General features: G+C 35.6%; 1 protein-coding gene across 4 annotated transcripts in view; it reads right to left on the bottom strand.

Moving 5' to 3' along the window:
- Positions 1–17,264, bottom strand: part of LOC123717967 (spectrin beta chain, non-erythrocytic 1) — a 105,233-nt gene that overhangs the window by 84,632 nt on the left and 3,337 nt on the right. For 3 of the 4 annotated variants that reach the window (XM_045674262.1, XM_045674261.1, XM_045674264.1), the window contains exon 1: positions 10,270–10,367. The exons of the other annotated variant lie outside the window; for it this stretch is intronic. The gene's annotated coding sequence lies outside the window, so the exon portion shown is untranslated. Of the gene's footprint in view, positions 1–10,269; positions 10,368–17,264 lie in introns of those variants that run through there. 4 annotated transcript variants of the gene reach the window in all.

The raw sequence follows: 17,264 nt of genomic DNA, 5'->3' as shown, positions 1-17,264 counted from the left end.
ATGATGCAAACAACTCTGAACACTCTCCATGGTAAATGGAGAAGATGCAGTGACCCCACATACGCCTTGCCAAAGTTAGCTCTACGTTGTATACAGTGAAATGGAAGAGATAGCAAATGAGCAAAATCGAATGCATGTCCCCGAACGACAATGTCTTTAAGTCGGTCAATCACATTCCCACCTACATAATGCCTATAGTATCGCTTAATATACGCGACAGTAAATAGCAACTTCTGGTCCATGACTTCGAAGTCTGTGCGAAAACAGAACTAGATAAAACTAATATACCAATACCAAAGTGGGCTTTGGTATGGGATGCTACTTGTGTGGACACGTCAGCCCCGTCACACCATCCTTGGACAAGCAAAAAGGCGAAAAATAATAAACGGCTCAAATATATACGGCTTTGGACTGTCGTGGGGTTCAAAATTGTATGTCTATAGGAGATTATGTCAAATGAGTCAATTTTACAGAATATAAAAGAAACAAAATATGTGTTTTCATACATTCATTTTAAGTACATATACATTACAATGTGTAAGATTTGGGAACCCTTTTAAGTTAAAAATAACTGTGTCAGGGTTTCCAGCCCTTTCATAACAAACTTAATTATACATAATATAATATGTTACATTAGATAACTGCTGTATGTTCTCGTCGTAGTTGTCCTATACGCCATGTATTTGTGTACCTGAAGTACCTGCTGTGTTTGCCACCGTGTCTGGTGTAATTAGATGCGCACCGTTATGTTAATTGTCTCAATGTCGGTTAAAAAGGCAACTAATTTATATTTATAGAACCAGAAGGCTCACCTCATGTTAAGTGATACTGACCCCATAGACACTGCCAAGTATGCAGCCAGCCTCTAAAGAATAACTTGTTGAAGGACTCTAAGTCGAATTGGTTCGGAAATAATGCAGCAGGCAGCTGGTTTCACAAAGTTGCTTTAAAAACAGTTCTGGAACGACAGACGTCGAAGTAATATGGGTAGAATTACGAATTACCTTGACTTATCCGAACTTCTGTAACTTTTTTTTAATAGAACAACGAGCAAACGGGTAGAAGACTCGTCTGATGTTAAGTGGTACCGCTGCATTGACACACTCATTGCCAGAGGCTCGCGACTGCAGGTCTTGCAGGTCAAGTAGGTGCGTCAAACTGAGATTAACGCCACCGCTTTTTTATATTATAAGCAGTTTGTGTTTATTTAAAACTGAAGGACAAGATCAGAAGTACACAAATTAGAAACAAAACAAAGGTTATTGATGCATATTGCAAAAAACTTAAGTGGAAATTGGCGGGTCATACCGCTCGAATGAACAATGACAGATGGAAGAAGAAGATGACAAAATGGAAAGGGCCACCAGGAAAAAGAAAGCGTGGTCGCCCTCTTGCACGGTGGGCTGACGAGCTTAAGAAAGTTGGTGGAGAGGATTGGGAGAAAAATGCTCAAAACAGAGAGAGATGGAGCCAATTGGAGGAGGCCTATACTCAATAAGAGGTCCTTGAAAAAAAAATATTTTATGTGTGTTTATTTTGTAAATTATTCAAGGAATAAATGAGGATTTATTATTATTATTAGTGTTAGTGATTATTTCCGATAACTAATCTATGTTTTATTACAGTATAATATATATAATGACACTGACGGGACTGTGAATTTTATGGCGTTATAGAGAGTTGTTGAATGGAGAAGAAAAACGTATAGATTCACGACTCCTACTCATGGTCAACAACAGTCTACACGTGCAAGCAATCGCAATTTGTAAACAATCGAACGCATGATGCTGACAGTCGAGTTTATTGCGGGCTATGATAATTTTAGCAACTTAAAAAGTACTTTATTGCTCAATTGTTGTCGTTATTAAGTGGGTGTAATGCTATGTAGAGTGTATTATTGTATGGAAGACAAGCTAAACCAAATCCAATTGATTTCGACGCAGGGAGTTCGTCGTTAAATCGAAGGACGTTATATGAAGTTTACACTGTATATTGCTGTAGGCTGTATTTTGTAATAATTAATATTATTCAATACATTTAAATAAGTAATACCTAATTCGGCTGTTGTATGGTGTGTAGTAAGGGTTTAAGTAAGGGTTGTAAAATTATCATAGCCCGCAATAAGGTTACCTTATTGCGGGCTATGATAATTTTAGCAACTTCAAAAGTACTTTATTGCTCAATTGTTGTCGTTATTGAGTGTGGATGTAATGCTATGTAGAGTGTATGAAAAACACGCTTAACCAACCAAAGCAAATTGATTTCGACGCTTTAGGGAGTTCGTTAAATTGTTTTCACACTTTATCTATATATCCTTCAACTATTAATTGGCATATTTTGAAGACTTTAAGGCCTGGAGACTGTCAAGACCGTAGAGAAATTATGCGCGGCGCAGTATTAAAGTGAGTTACTGCGCTGAGTTTATCTCTGTTACAATGCCGGTGAGTGAAAGCGATGGGAAAGGAGATAATATTGTTTGTCGTTGCGTTGAATGTAGGACAGTGACTATTTACATGACCATATTTCAATCAAGTGAGTGTCTCTGGTACACGTATGCTTACAAACACTAATGATGAGTAAATTCAGGGTAAAAGGCGGCGTAGAAAGATTTTTTTAAGGTCCTTAGAGGTAAAATATATAATGCGGAAATGTTGGAGACTGGGGCCGCGTGTACCAAATAATCACTGGTAAGCGATCGCAATTGCTGGTAGTGCCTCGAACGCGTACGAACTTACTCAGAGAAGCACCCTAAACATTATTGCTTGTGAGACAGATGTATTTATTGCACACTGGCTGAATTGCATTATTTATAATTAGTTATAAAATGGTTTAGATATTAAGTTTTTACTTGTTATGTTTATATTATGTTTTTAGTTTAGTTTTCTATTGTACATTAAGTTACTGTAAAAATAGGAAATAAAAACGGTTCCCTTAGGGAGTGGACAGATATTGCGACTACAGAATTGCTGCATCTGAAACAGGAGTGTTGACCTAGTGGCTTCAGCGTGCGACTCTCATCCCTGAGGTCGTAGGTTCGATCCCCGGCTGTGCACCAATGGATTTTCTTTCTATGTGCGCATTTAACATTAGCTCGAACGGTGAAGAAAACATCGTGAGGAAACCGGCTTGCCTTAGACCCAAAAAGTCGACGGTGTGTGTCAGGCACAAAAGGCTGATCACCTACTTGCCTATTCAATTCACAAACGATCATGAAAAAGATACAGAAATCTGAGTCCAAGACCTAAAAAAGGTTGTAGCGCCATTGATTCATTATTTTTAATTTTTTTATTTAATACATATGTAAAAAGTATATTTTATTAAACATATACTGTAATAATATATTTCCGTTTGAAAATGGAACTGCATAGATTATTAATCTGTAGATGACTTTAAGCGGTAAAATTTATGAATGACACGTGGGCTTTTGACAGCTAACATAACGAATAAGCTTCTGTGTTTATAATGGTGTGAATTTTTAATAAATCCTTAAAAATCTTAAAAGACACTGTTATGTGTGAAGGCCACACTATGTTAACACAGTATCTAGTTCACGCTATCTTATCAATGTATGCATTTTATCAGAAAGATCACTCCTTGACCGTTATACCGCGCCCAAGTGTGCAACACTGCATTAGTACCCACGGACATATACTCTATTACCTATGGTTGAAAAATATTAAATGTCAAGAATCATAGAGCATTTCTTTTTTAAAAAATGGAAGCTACTTGAATTCACTAAAGAGTATTTAATAACAATATTCTTTATTTTTATTGAATATTCTTGTCAAAGAGAATTAAAGATGATAGATATGAAGAGCAGACTTTCTTTCTATGTGCGTATTATCATTCGCTGGAACGGTGAAGGAAAACATCGTGAGAAAACCTGCTTGCATAAGACTTATAAAGTCGACGGCTTGTGTCAGGTACAGGAGGCTGAGCTTCCATATTAGATTAAACCGACACAGAAATCTGAGGCCCAGACCTAAAAAACGTTGTACCGTAACTCATTTATTTTTCATACCAAGTGATCTTCGATCGTAATGTCGTATTTAATTGAAAGTGTTTCCATAAAACTTCATCAGGCCTTCCGATTTCGTAGAGAAAGTCTGCTTGAAGCCCTGTAACTAGCAGATCCTATTTTTAACAGAAGACAAAGGCAGGAGGCTTATCTGATGGCAAGTGATTTTGCCGCCCATGAACTCTAAATGCCAGAGGAAACGCTCAGTTGTGAAACGACGAGGTCGAGTTATACGGATGAAATTTCTTATTCCGCCTCAACGTACGATGAAAAAACTCATCAGCAGATATTTATCCGAACAACTCCTCTGAACACTCCATGGTAAATGAGGTAGAAGATGCAGAGTGACCCCACATCGCTGGTCAAGTGGAATAACTTCAAAAAAATACGTCAAAATATTAGCCGCCTCTGTCAACAAGTACCAGGCGCACATAACAGTAGTGGGGATAACGAATTCGCAGTCAAAATTCAATGAGTTCATTCATAGTCGGCTGACCTTTGCAAATCGGGCGTGTCCCAATTGTTAGCGATCTAGGTTAAACGCTTTTTGCAATTATTATGTTTTTTTTAATCTATGTATTTGTTAATCTATATGTTATCTGGATTGACAACATTTTTTTCCTACAATAAAGATCACAAAAGACTTTCAATCTAGCCTGTACAAAAATGATAGCTAATAAGTAACAAGAGTTTAAGAGATAAAACAGGCTTTGCTAACGTTACACATATACAACTAAACTGGAAATGGAGGAACATTGTAACACTTAGAGATTAAACTATGGCAACCAAGAGGCCATAAAAGAAACAGAGATAGGCAATTTAAGGGGGGGGGGGGGGGGTGCGATGAAATCATGGAAATAGCTGGAAGGGCCTGGAGGATTGCTATACAATAAGGTAAAAAGGGGGACAATGGGGGAGGTATTTGCCCGTAGGCACACAGAATCGATTATCGTAGATAAAAAAGTATAATGTATATATTTTGCATTTCTGATATAAATAAAAGTAATATTTTTTATGACTAGCTTTCACTAAGGTACACACATTTATTAACGCAAAGGGTTATTTGTTGTAGGTTCAAGAAGTTGGATTGCCCCAGTATTTGCATGGCACGTAGTCTATTGCATTTTTTTGTATAATGTCTTAGATGCCAAAAGACGGATTAGGAGCAACTGCCTGTCACTTCTAAATCTAAGTCAATTCTAAATTTCAATCGAACTTTAATCTTTAAGTTTTAGGAGCTGTAAATACGTCATCGTCGGTAATAAAGTAGTTTTGTGCTGGAACATTAAAGTCTATGTATATAATAGAAGACCCGAGAGAAGTTGTTCTGCATGATATTACAAGCAATTAGGATATTAAACAAAGTATGAGAGTATCGACTGCAGCGCCTTGTGTCGAGCTGATTTGTGAATCTAAACCATCCAGGTTGGGACCTATTTTAATGATTTTAATGTTGCTGTATGTATGTATTACTGCAACGATGCATAATAAAGAAAATAAATAATTAATTAAATTGTATAAAATGTATTCCGTTTTGGCTATATTTATAATAATTGCTATGTGTTTGAATAAGCTGTAGCAATGAATAAATAAACACATATAACACATACATGTACAAGGATTCACAAACTAGCACCCAACCTCTAGAAATCGTACCAGGAGATAAGAAAGAGATAGAGAATTTAATAATGGCACTGCCAGCAGTAAGCCCGCTAGTGACAAAGTGACTTCTAGACCTCAACAGAACAAATCTAAAAATAATGATAGGGACAACGGTCTCCTTATAAACATCTCTTTATCATTGATGCGACAAGCAGTCCCTTGTGCAGAGGCTGTTTGATTGATTCCTCTACGCAGTAAGGTCGCTACGTGAAGCCTGCGAAGTGCTTAACTTCTGAGCTTCTGGAATGACCTAGGCTGGCCTAATTAACCAGAACTTTACGAATAACGGACAAAATGAGCATATTAGTGCGGAAACTGAGTCCAAACTACATACACACATACATACATAGACAATATACTATAGTTATCTCACGTAACTCAATTAATACGAAATTTACAAATTAATCATAATGTGTACTGTAGCAAATTATTTTCAATGACTCACGAGTTCATGATAAAGCACGACTGTGTTGTGTTAAAAATACAACTAATTGTTATTTCGCAAATAATTAATGCTTTCAATATTATATTTATTGTCTGATAACGTGTTATTGGCGTGAAATGCGTTTAACGATTGCTTTAAAACTTTATACAGTTTTTACCAATCGATAAAACAATTCATCGCTAAGCTTAAGAACACGCCCACACTAAGGTCCCAACCCTCGAACCGGACGTCAAGGTCACACGTCTCAACCGAACAATTCAAACACGTTCCATTTTTGAATTCGATAACGAACCCGATTTGACGCCGCGGGCGTTCCAAATTTAAATTTACCGGACACAGGCAGACGAGATTAGAAAAAATTGTGTAGCATCTATGGCTTCTTTACGATTTATGTCACGGTCTACAGATAGAAAATATTAAAATGCATAGTTTTTATAGCAATAAAAACGTTATTTCAAAGCGGTTACTGGTATGTGCGTATTATGTGAGGAAAAACTGCACTACATAACAATTTTTCACTATTCCAAATCTACATAACAAACATTTATTGTTAACAATAGAGCATCTCCCTAACTGAACCGGTTTTCGTGAGATTTTAAACTAGTATCACGGCCTTGTTCTTTTGATAAAATATAAATCCAAAAGTTCAGCATTTAATTTTTATTAAAAAACAAACCTTTTTGGAGAGGCTCACGGTGAGACTTCTGTTACATCAAAACCGTATTTGATTAAAGACAAAAGGTTTGTGCCAAGGGTGATAGGATATGACTTGGCGCGAACTATGACTTGTCACCTGTCAAAAACCAATTCCATTTTGGCGTATAGCACTCATAGAATCAATATGCCGGTATTTGTTCATCACTTCATAGTGAAAAAGTGTTAATTGGGCATAAAAATATATATTAGCACAGATGAGGTTTGAACGTCTCTCTTTTGAGCGTGGCTATTTACTCTTTATGTAAATGTTTTTAAATATGTTATTTACAGGTATGCGTAATAGGGCCTTGAACTTTGTAGATTGCAAATACATCGAAAAAGGGCAAACAAGGAAGTTCCTTCTGCTAAATGAATACCTTAGTAATCCCCCCTATAACGCCATTTCCGACCCCCATATAACGTGGTATTGCTGTTGCATGAAATTTATAATAATTTGTCAAAACTATAACCTTTCCACCTATTTAAATAGTGTTATACAATGAGACTAATACTATAACGTGGTAGACCCCCGGATGGGATTACTGTAGTTGTTTTCGTCTCTATTGGGTTGACGCTATATTGAAGAAAGACAGACGAAAACTAAGGATTAAAGGAATGAAAAAATTAATAAGGATATATCTATCACAGTTTCATGCGCGACATTAATTAAGCCAGACGTTTTTAGACCGATGACAATTGACCATATCCGGTATTCTTTCAACTTAGGCACATAAAATTGGGGGTTTGAATTGCCAATTGCATATCGGAAAATTACCGAATAGACATGGCAGGACTACCTTTCCCGGAAGGCGAGTTGTCAATGAACATTTGTCAGGTGATAATTGACAGTTGACATTTTTTTATTTTATTTATTAACACTTCGTTACATTACAATATCAAAAAAATGAACATAATTTAATCAAAAGGAGGGCAACTGACGGCCTTATCGCTTTCGAGCAATATCTTCCACCAACCACTGTGAGTAAAGAAAAAAAAAGTATTAAATTACATAAGATAGGCAAGAAGTGCAAAAATACATGTTAAACACAGTTATTAAGACAAAACTAAACAGGAAACAAAAACAAACCAAACTAAAAAGATGATAGATTGAAAATAAAAAGTAAAAGACACATAAATCACGATAATTTGAGATACTTAATGTTGTTTACCGACAGAAGTTACCAATTCGACTTAGAGGGCCTTTAAGAAAAGAGCGCAATTCAACCAATTCTTAAAAGCCACTCGCGACGCTTTGGGCAATGTAACTGACTGACTTAACCTGAGACACTAAGAAATGAAAAAAAGATACATATATTTACAAACAAACTAAAAAACTTCTTATACGTAAATGTTATTATAGCGTTAATGAGTACCTAGAAGATAAAAATATAGTTTAATTTCATAATTATTAATCCCTAAATATTCTAAATTAAATAAATAAGAATAAAAAAATGTTATTCTATATAATTAATGTAAAATTTTATGTACTATTTTGTTACTATTAATTTTGTAATGCCTTCTTATGCTGTGCCCTACCAGGGTCCATAATATTGTACCTAGCTTTAAGCCTCTTAAACATCTATTGTAACATTATGGAATGCAAATAAATATATGAATATGAATAACTGTCCATGGGCATATCACTTAACAACAGACTCCTGCCCTTTTGGCGCATGATATATCAAATTCGTACCAACCTTATTGAATTTTGATAAACTGCGATCAAATACTGTATCTGCCAAAAATTTTACAAACTAATTCGTCTTCATATCATTTATCAATCAACTCTGACGTCACTTATCACACAGATAAACACGTCTACTGCAGTATATTACAACAGTTTGATAAAGAACTAAAGACCAGGGGCTGTACTTCTCCGTATTTGAAACATGCACAGCCTGTAATGGCATACAAGACTTTTCTTCTTTAAGAATTAACGAAGGACCAGAAGTCGAATTGGACATCATATAGTGGAATATGGTTAAGGAGTATTAAGGATATACATAGCGCTAATATTCTGTATCATAAGAACATAAATACACACACCCACACACATAACACAGCCAATATTGCATTTTTCCTTTTTTTGTATTATATATTCCATATTTGGATATATGTTTGGTGTCATTGTTTTTTGTTATATAAAAGTAGTTAGATGTAGTAATACGTAGTAAATAAATACTTGAGACCTCTATTTAAATGCTATCTATAAGTTTATTCCGGACAGGCATTTGCAACAATGAAACTTTCGTTAGAAAGTTAACATCATGTATATTAAAAGCCTTGTAAGCTATTTGTTAGTTTTAAACCCTACCCAAAAAACCAGGGGCGCTACAATCAGGTCTGACTAACTCCGGCCGCACTATTTTCCTTCACCAGGAGCGAGTGTTATGCAAGGTTCGAACCTACGACCTCCTGCACGAGTAGCACGCTAAAGCTACCAGGAATTATTTTAAACGTTAAACAATATCTAATAAGGAAATTAAAACAGTTTAAATTCACGAGGTTTTCCTTCCTACGAGCGTTGTTAAATAAACACATATAATAATATAACCCTAAATATCAATTATAAACTGCAAAAGTTTATTTTTATTTGAAAGGTGATTTCAATAATGCATCAAAAATACATTCAAGTAGTTTTAGTCTTGGAGTATGTTTGTTAATATTTCAGTATCACTTAACATCAGGTAAGCCTCCTGCCCGTTTGCCCCCTATTTTATAAATACAATAATAATAATAATAGTTATAGCCACGCTTTGGTTTAGTTTGTTGGTTGGCTTCGGTTAATATAAAGTTGCGCAGTTAAAAATATAATCGAAACTATCTATTGCTTTAACTGCCGATGTCAAAATCCTATACACATTTTTTTGAGTGGCAAAAACATAACACGCGGGAAAAAATGCCGACGGAAGCGTGTGGTAACGTTTTGTTTTTATTTATGAAACAACATTGCCTTTAAGGCAAAAAATTATGACGTCACAAATTTTACACACACATTAGTGATATTTGTACAATTTCAAATCCAATACATTTTTGAGACTCAAACATAGCGCTGAGGGTCTTCCTTCGAGGCAATTATTTTAACACGATTAATTTTGGGTCGCAAAAAACTTGAAAACCGCGGGAAGACATACCGACGGAAGCGAGTGTGTAAATATTTAGCTTTTACTTTATAAGTCCTAAAACATGTAAGCGTGATTATGACGTCACCAATTTTACACACACAATCATATAAGAACATAAATTACAAACTAGCAACAAGTAAAAAACTAAATAAAAATTTTAACTCCATTAAGAGCATACACAAAACTTTTGTAAACTTAATTGCCTGAATTATGTTAAAATTTTATAAAACATCAACAGTTAAGTTATCCGTGACACATAACAGCGAAAAAAGTTTAACCAAATTTAAACTATAAATCTCTCGATATGAAATCGTTGCAAATACCAATACAAGATCCGTTAAATGTATCCAAGCGTCACAAACACAACACTAATTTTTTTGCACTAAACTTAGAAAATCACGGACGTGCACACACACCGAGCGACGGAAAAAGACTGACCGTAAATGGCTTGTTTCCGTCAGTGCAAAGAATGTTGGAGATCCGCAAGCGTTAAATTGCTAATTGATTCGAATCTGTAGATTTACTGTAATTGTCTACCGAAAGCAGTAAATTGTTATGTCAGAATAAAAATTGCGACAAAGAATTTAAAAATGCCAGGTTTGGAAATTTCATTGCATTGCCTCATGTTTGTAGTTTGATTTTTCTTATTACGACTAAAATTATGACGACTTTAATTTTGGATTCTTCAACCAAGTCGTGCGTGGTCAAAACTCCTTTCATCTGCCACTTAGCCTCAAATGATTAGTTGAAGGAGCGTGTAAATTTTTGATGTTACGTAGTGTAATGGTTTTTTTATTTATTAGTTTTATTATTGAAGTGAAACTTCTTTAGAATCGTTGTGATTTCAAACCGGATGCAACGAAAAAACGACAGGTAAGAGACACAAATAAAAAAATGTGTAGGATGAAGCCAGGGGAAAGAATGAGACAGAAATATACATACAATTTGTATATTATCGGTCTCTCCTCTTTGTGCCATACTTCGTAGCGTCCCCACTCCCGTCTTCTAAGCATAGTCGCCTGTAATTTGTGAGCCAGAGCGAGAGAGCAGATGTCAGTGTGTATGTATATTGCACACTGTTTAATACGTGCTTGTATTTGAGCATTTAACGTGTGTAGTGCATGTGAAAACTACGTGAGCTTACTGTACACTGTATGCGGCTGCGTATTACAGCGTTTTAGTAAGATAGCGTGGTGTGTTATTTTTTTAATTAAAAGTTTTATCCTACTTTTAGACATTGAAAAACGTCCAATTTACATATTATTAATAATAAAAACATTGTTTTTGAAGGTTTCACTTCTAACACGTGTGAATTGCACACATGTTTTTTTATTCTATAAAGTGTTTCTGAATTGTAGGTGAAACTACACGATTGTATGAACCCACTAAAACACTATTACTAGACTGGAACTTAAATCTCTGTTAGTTATAATAAAAGGTCTTACGTTAAAATTAACAGTATTATATAAGTAATAAAGTTAAACTAGCAACGTTGCTTTTCTATATATTTGCCGTATTAAAAATCTAATCCAGCAAATACGACTCGGACTGTGACGGATGCAATTTAATTAACACGGAACCCACGTTCATTATCTTATTAGTCACGAGATAATTTAAGTTATTTATGGATTATGACGTGATTATCTTTGAATACTTTTTAAATAGTTTACTAGAGATGCGACATTCTAGAGCAGTGTTACCTTATGGTTCTGTCTTTAACGATAAATTATTATTTGTATTTATTTATTGCGTACTACAGTTAACAAAAATTATATATAATAACAAATTACACTAAAATTATAGCCAGACTATTTACAAAAAGGTTAAAAAATTAACAAAAGGAAACAAACAATAAAAATTATTTAATACATTAGACTAAGTGGTACCTAATTTGGCTGTGTTGTGTGATGGTGTAAAAGTGAGGGTATGTACGTGTAGGTGTACAGATACCGGCAAACTTCTTGAGCATTAAACAAGGTTGTGGGGGAAAGTTTGCGCATCGTACACGGCGCGGGACACAAACGTCAACTGATTTACCAATCACGTGATCGACACGTCACTCCCGCCGCTGTGAACCCACACATTGTCTATGCTTGACAACGAAATGCATTTTCGAGGATTCCTACAGAAAATAATGCGTTTATGTATTATTATTTTTGAGAGCTTTGCTTTTGCTGACAAGAGGAGGGGGGGAGGCAGTAAATCTATTTACGTAATACTTGAACTGCCCCTAAGAGTTGGGTAGTATAACCAAAGCCCTTTACACGATAATACTTAGTCTTAAATATGAAGATGAGGGGTCAGAAAGAGACTTTTTATAGAACAAAAGAGGCACGTGGCTCACCTGATTCAGTGATACCGCCTCCCAAAGACACTCAATGACAGGCTCGCGGTGCGTTGCCAGCCTTAAACCCCGAAAGATTCCCGAATCAGACACAGACTCAGCGCTGTCTGGTTTATGAATCCTAACAGTTCCGAGCCTCAGATTTCTGTATCGTGATTATATTTCTAATAGCCAAGTAGATGATCAGCCTTCCACATCCACTAACGCATGCCTCACTATTTTCCTTCACCAGGAGCGTTATGCAAAGTTCGAACCTTCGCTCTTGGACGAGTCGCACGCTGAAGCTACCAGGCCAAATTTTTCATGTTAACCGATATCCATATAATTAATTGAGGTAATTAAAAAGCAAAAATATTTTCGACAAAGCCTAGAACGCAATGCCCTCGGACTTTATTTGTTGGTTGAAAGAAACCAGTTCTGTTTATGTAAAGGAAGATTCACCGGGTGTTCAGCACGTGTTAACATGTGGCTCCCTTATGTTTAAATCTCACTATTTTTAGCTCAGCCGGATTGAGTGAATTCAAATTGATGATATAATATCTTCTTAATATATATAAATCTCCTGTCACGATGTTTGTCCGCGATGGCCTCCTAAACTACTTAACCAATTTTAAATTAAATTAAGCACACGGTGAGCAGTCTGGTCCAACTTAAGAGATAGGATAGCTTAGATCTTTAATTATAGTCGCAATTTTATTTTATTGCAAATTATTTGTCTGTAATTAATTGACAGTCACAATTATCTGTTAACTCCAAAAGATACTTTTCGACTGGATTGAGTGAGTAAACAATAGATGGCACTGCTATGGTAAACCGACAATCGTGTCATATAAGCTCCAATTCAATATCATGATTACCACGTGTTATTGAGGCTAAAGTATAAACTTTTTTTTTAATTTTTGGTGTTAGCATACCCAACCACGTGTTACTTAGACCGAAGTGTAAATCAAATTCAAATTATAGTGACGATAATACAGTGAAATTATTCTTTCGTGTCACGGTATTAAGGCCAACTAAAACCACATTAAGTAGAAACGAAGTTCGCGGAGGCAGCTAGTTATTTAGTATATTTAATGTTCGGTGAAGGAAAACATCGTGGGGAAATCGGGGTAGGATCCAAAATTGGTCAGGCACAGAAGTCTTTCAATTGGAAAATAATGTGAATCATATAGACAAATCTGAGGCCTACTACTAAAATGTAGCGCCAACGTTATTAACGTTAAATATATGAACTACGGCCGCCGAACAACTGTCCCAATATTGTCTTATTAAGGCGCGATCTTTCCTGAATATCACCAGATAACGAACTCCATCATCAAGAGTGTCTACGTACCAGCGAATAAGTGTTCCAAATGTTACTGTACTACTGTATTACTTCTGTAAGATTTTTCACTACAACCTTTTTAGGTATGAGCCTTAGATTTCTGTATCAGTTTCACGATCATTCGTCAACTAATAGACAAGGTGATCAGCCTCCTGTGACACACAATGTCTAAGGTAAGCTCTCCCGACGTTTTCCTTCACCGCACCGAATGTTAAATCCGCACATAGAAAGAAAGTCAGGTGCTCAGTGATGAGAGTCACACGCTGAAGCCACTAGACCAACAATACTGAATACCGGTCTCCATCATCGTAGCGTCCATTTGTTTAGAAGCTGATACATACAGGTTAAAATCATATCGAAGTATTTTTTTTAATCAGCAATACTTAAACCAGAAATACAGACGATTTAGGGGTTAGGGATATCACTTAGAACTAGACGTCAAGGTGGAACGGGTGGAATTTGGCATTCAGTCTTGACGTCCATTCATGAGTTAGTCACTGGTTTCGATGAGTTGTTGCATTATATATATATATATATATATATATATATATATATATATATATATATATATATATATATATATATATATATAAGCACATTGTGATAATGCTATATATATATATATAAATAAAATTCTTATTGTATCTCTATATTGTAAAATTCTTGTGTCACAATGTGTGTTCCCATACTCCTCCAAAACGGCTCGACCGATACTTATAAATTTTATGCATATTCAGTAAGTCGGCTACTATGTATCTTTCAAGCCCCTAAGTGATAATGGGTGTCTACCCAAAAAAAATTTTCTTTTTATGACACAGCATAAAAAAAATACATACAACCCTTAATTATCTCCCCTATAAGGTCAACGCCTATTTTTTATTATAGTAGATAGGTAATTAGAACTAAAAAAATGTTTCCTGGAAATAATATACATGGTAAAGCGACGTTTGCCAGGTCAGCTAGTATACATACTTATATATGTTGATTATGATATATAAACTAAGCGAGATCCTTGCGTCTGTTGCTTGCTGCAGATTATATATTGGGTTCCAATTTGGTCAGCTTTAGTCTCAAGTCACCACGTTGTGTTATATTTAACTGATTTCGACTACCCCCCTTAACAAACAAAATGCCCCCTGTGGGAAACACTGCGTTAGAAGATGTAGGTTTACATTTTAAGTGTACGTGAGTTATACTTGGAGTTATCTGTTTAAGTATACTACAAGTTAACTTCCTATTTCGATGATATCATAATATAGATTATATTGTATCTGATTATATTACTATACTCAATTCTTATCAATCCCAAAACCCCTTCTTATCTCAAAAATTCTTAGGTCCTTCTAACTATATGTTACGCTCTTCCAATAGATGTTTATTGGAAATTACCACAGCCCATCCTTCATAGGCAATTCATTTAGGATCTCCTCGGATTCATTAAGTTGTTGAATGGACTCCATACGATTGGCTACCTGTCTATCATCTTTTAATCTCTTATCTTATCCTGATGAATCGTGACCTGTGCAATTTTTCTGTTTCCTTTTCTTTTGTATGGCATTTGCATCGCTATTCCTGAATCTATAAGATTAGCTTTTACATTTTTGGTTTGTTATTAATATTTTTCTTTGCATTACTTTAGATTAAGGATTTTATATAACATTTGGTTCTGCACTTCTTGCATGATTTTTCTTTCTTAGTTTTTCTCTTACTAGGGTTGCCTGGAAGAGATCGCTTATCGGCAATAAGGCCGCCAGTTGCATCACTTGTAATTTTTATGTATCGTGGTATTTGTGTTTCGTTTATTTTTGCAACGAAGTCTGAATAAATAAATATTATAGAAATTATTTGTTTTACATAGCACGAGTTAAGAATCCAGTGACCACAACCCGTGAACCCTTACTGTGACTGACGGTTATCCAAATGTGACATTGTTGAGGGAACTACATCGTATAGCATACGAAAACATCAAGACGGAAGTTATGCAATAAGGGCTGTTCTTGACCTCATTTTTTTATTGTTTATACAAGAAACTGTTGGAACGGTTTGTACGGGTGGAAATTATTCTGCCTCAACGAAGATATAACTCCTTCGAACACACAAGTCGCATCTTAATGCCACGACTTAAGGAATTTTTAGTGTTAAAAATTATTAGTTTTGGCTTAGTTTAAAATTTTAATAAAATTAACATTTGTATTTTCATAATCTGTGGTCTAATGTTTTTATAATCTGTGTTAAATTAAAATATTCTGTAACGAGAGTTTGGCTTGGTTTAAAAAAAAATTGTAATTCTTAAATTTGATTTTCCCGCGTCCAGTCATGAACTTGATTACACCTGTTTCGTTTGTCTCGCTCTGCACATCCCGCTCGCACTTAACGAGTTATTGGGTCACAAAAACTTGTAGCTTATGCAATGTTATTATCGAATTGTTTGGTCATTACTCATTAGTTCATACAAAAGTAACGAATATTTAAACTTCTATGTAAGAAATACGATATCATAAATTAATTTGAACAATTTGAGTCATAACAAAGTAATAAATGTGGCGGCAAAAAAGTGTTATGATGGCGCCATCTTATCTTGGGAAAATGTAATTTCTCTCAGCACACCAAGTCTAACGACTCGCTAGATAAACAAAGTATTCTCACTTAATCGGGGGTATTTAGAGAGTACGTCTATTTAGACATAGACATAACATTTATTACTAATGAAATACACATAATAATAATAAAAAAAATATTCAAAATAACAAAACAAAATTAGGTACATTTTAAGTTTATGTGTGCTGTGGTTGTAACAGGCCCTGGCTCAGCTTTGTGCTGTGGAGCAGACGTGTTCCATAGCGCTGGTCATTCTGTCAGAGACCACAACAGTTAGTTTACACTTCAGACGCAAACTAGTACTAACAGTGTAAGTATCTATTTATTGAGGGACCACTTTAACTTCAACAATTATTTATTTCGTAAAACCAACGCCAACCAAATTAAGCCTTGAGCAAAATATAAACTCCAAGCGTGGCTTTAACTGAAATATCAAAAACCATAATACACAAAGATCGAAATAACAGCTATTTTATACTATGGAATGTATTTTTAATTTATATTTGAAACTCCTCAAATCTCAAAGCGTTTTACAAAAACTTTAGGGGTATTCAATCGATATATACGCCAACTAACTAGTCTCGCCAACGAGTTGACACAAAACTTTACATCTAGGACCAATTTGTCGCTACTCCTCTTTTCGAAGACACTCTTTTTAAAGCCACAGCCAGCATCGGAATACTTGGCGTTGACATATCGAACGACGTTCAGTCCGCGGTCATTTGGAGGGAAAGGCTAAATTAGCCTCCAAAAAGCTTGGTGTGCTCAGCAAGGCGAGACAGTACTTCACTCCGGGCCACCGCTTGCAACGCTATAAAGCGCAAATACGGCCCCACATGGAATACTGTTCTCACCTCTGGGCGGGGGCTCCCCAGCACCAGTTCCTTCCACTTTCAACGAAGAGCGGTTCGAATCGTCGATAACCAATCCCTCTCCGAGCGGCTCGATCCTTTTGCGTTGCGTAGACATGTGGGGTCACTTCTACTGCATTTACCATGGAGAGTGTTCAGAGGAGTTGGTGGGATTAATACCTGAGCTGAGCTGCTGCCGCT

The sequence above is a fragment of the Pieris brassicae genome, chromosome 14 (assembly GCF_905147105.1).
Source record: "Pieris brassicae chromosome 14, ilPieBrab1.1, whole genome shotgun sequence".
In the NCBI taxonomy this organism is placed as follows: domain Eukaryota; kingdom Metazoa; phylum Arthropoda; class Insecta; order Lepidoptera; family Pieridae; genus Pieris; species Pieris brassicae.
This window is presented reverse-complemented; position numbering and strand designations above follow the sequence as displayed.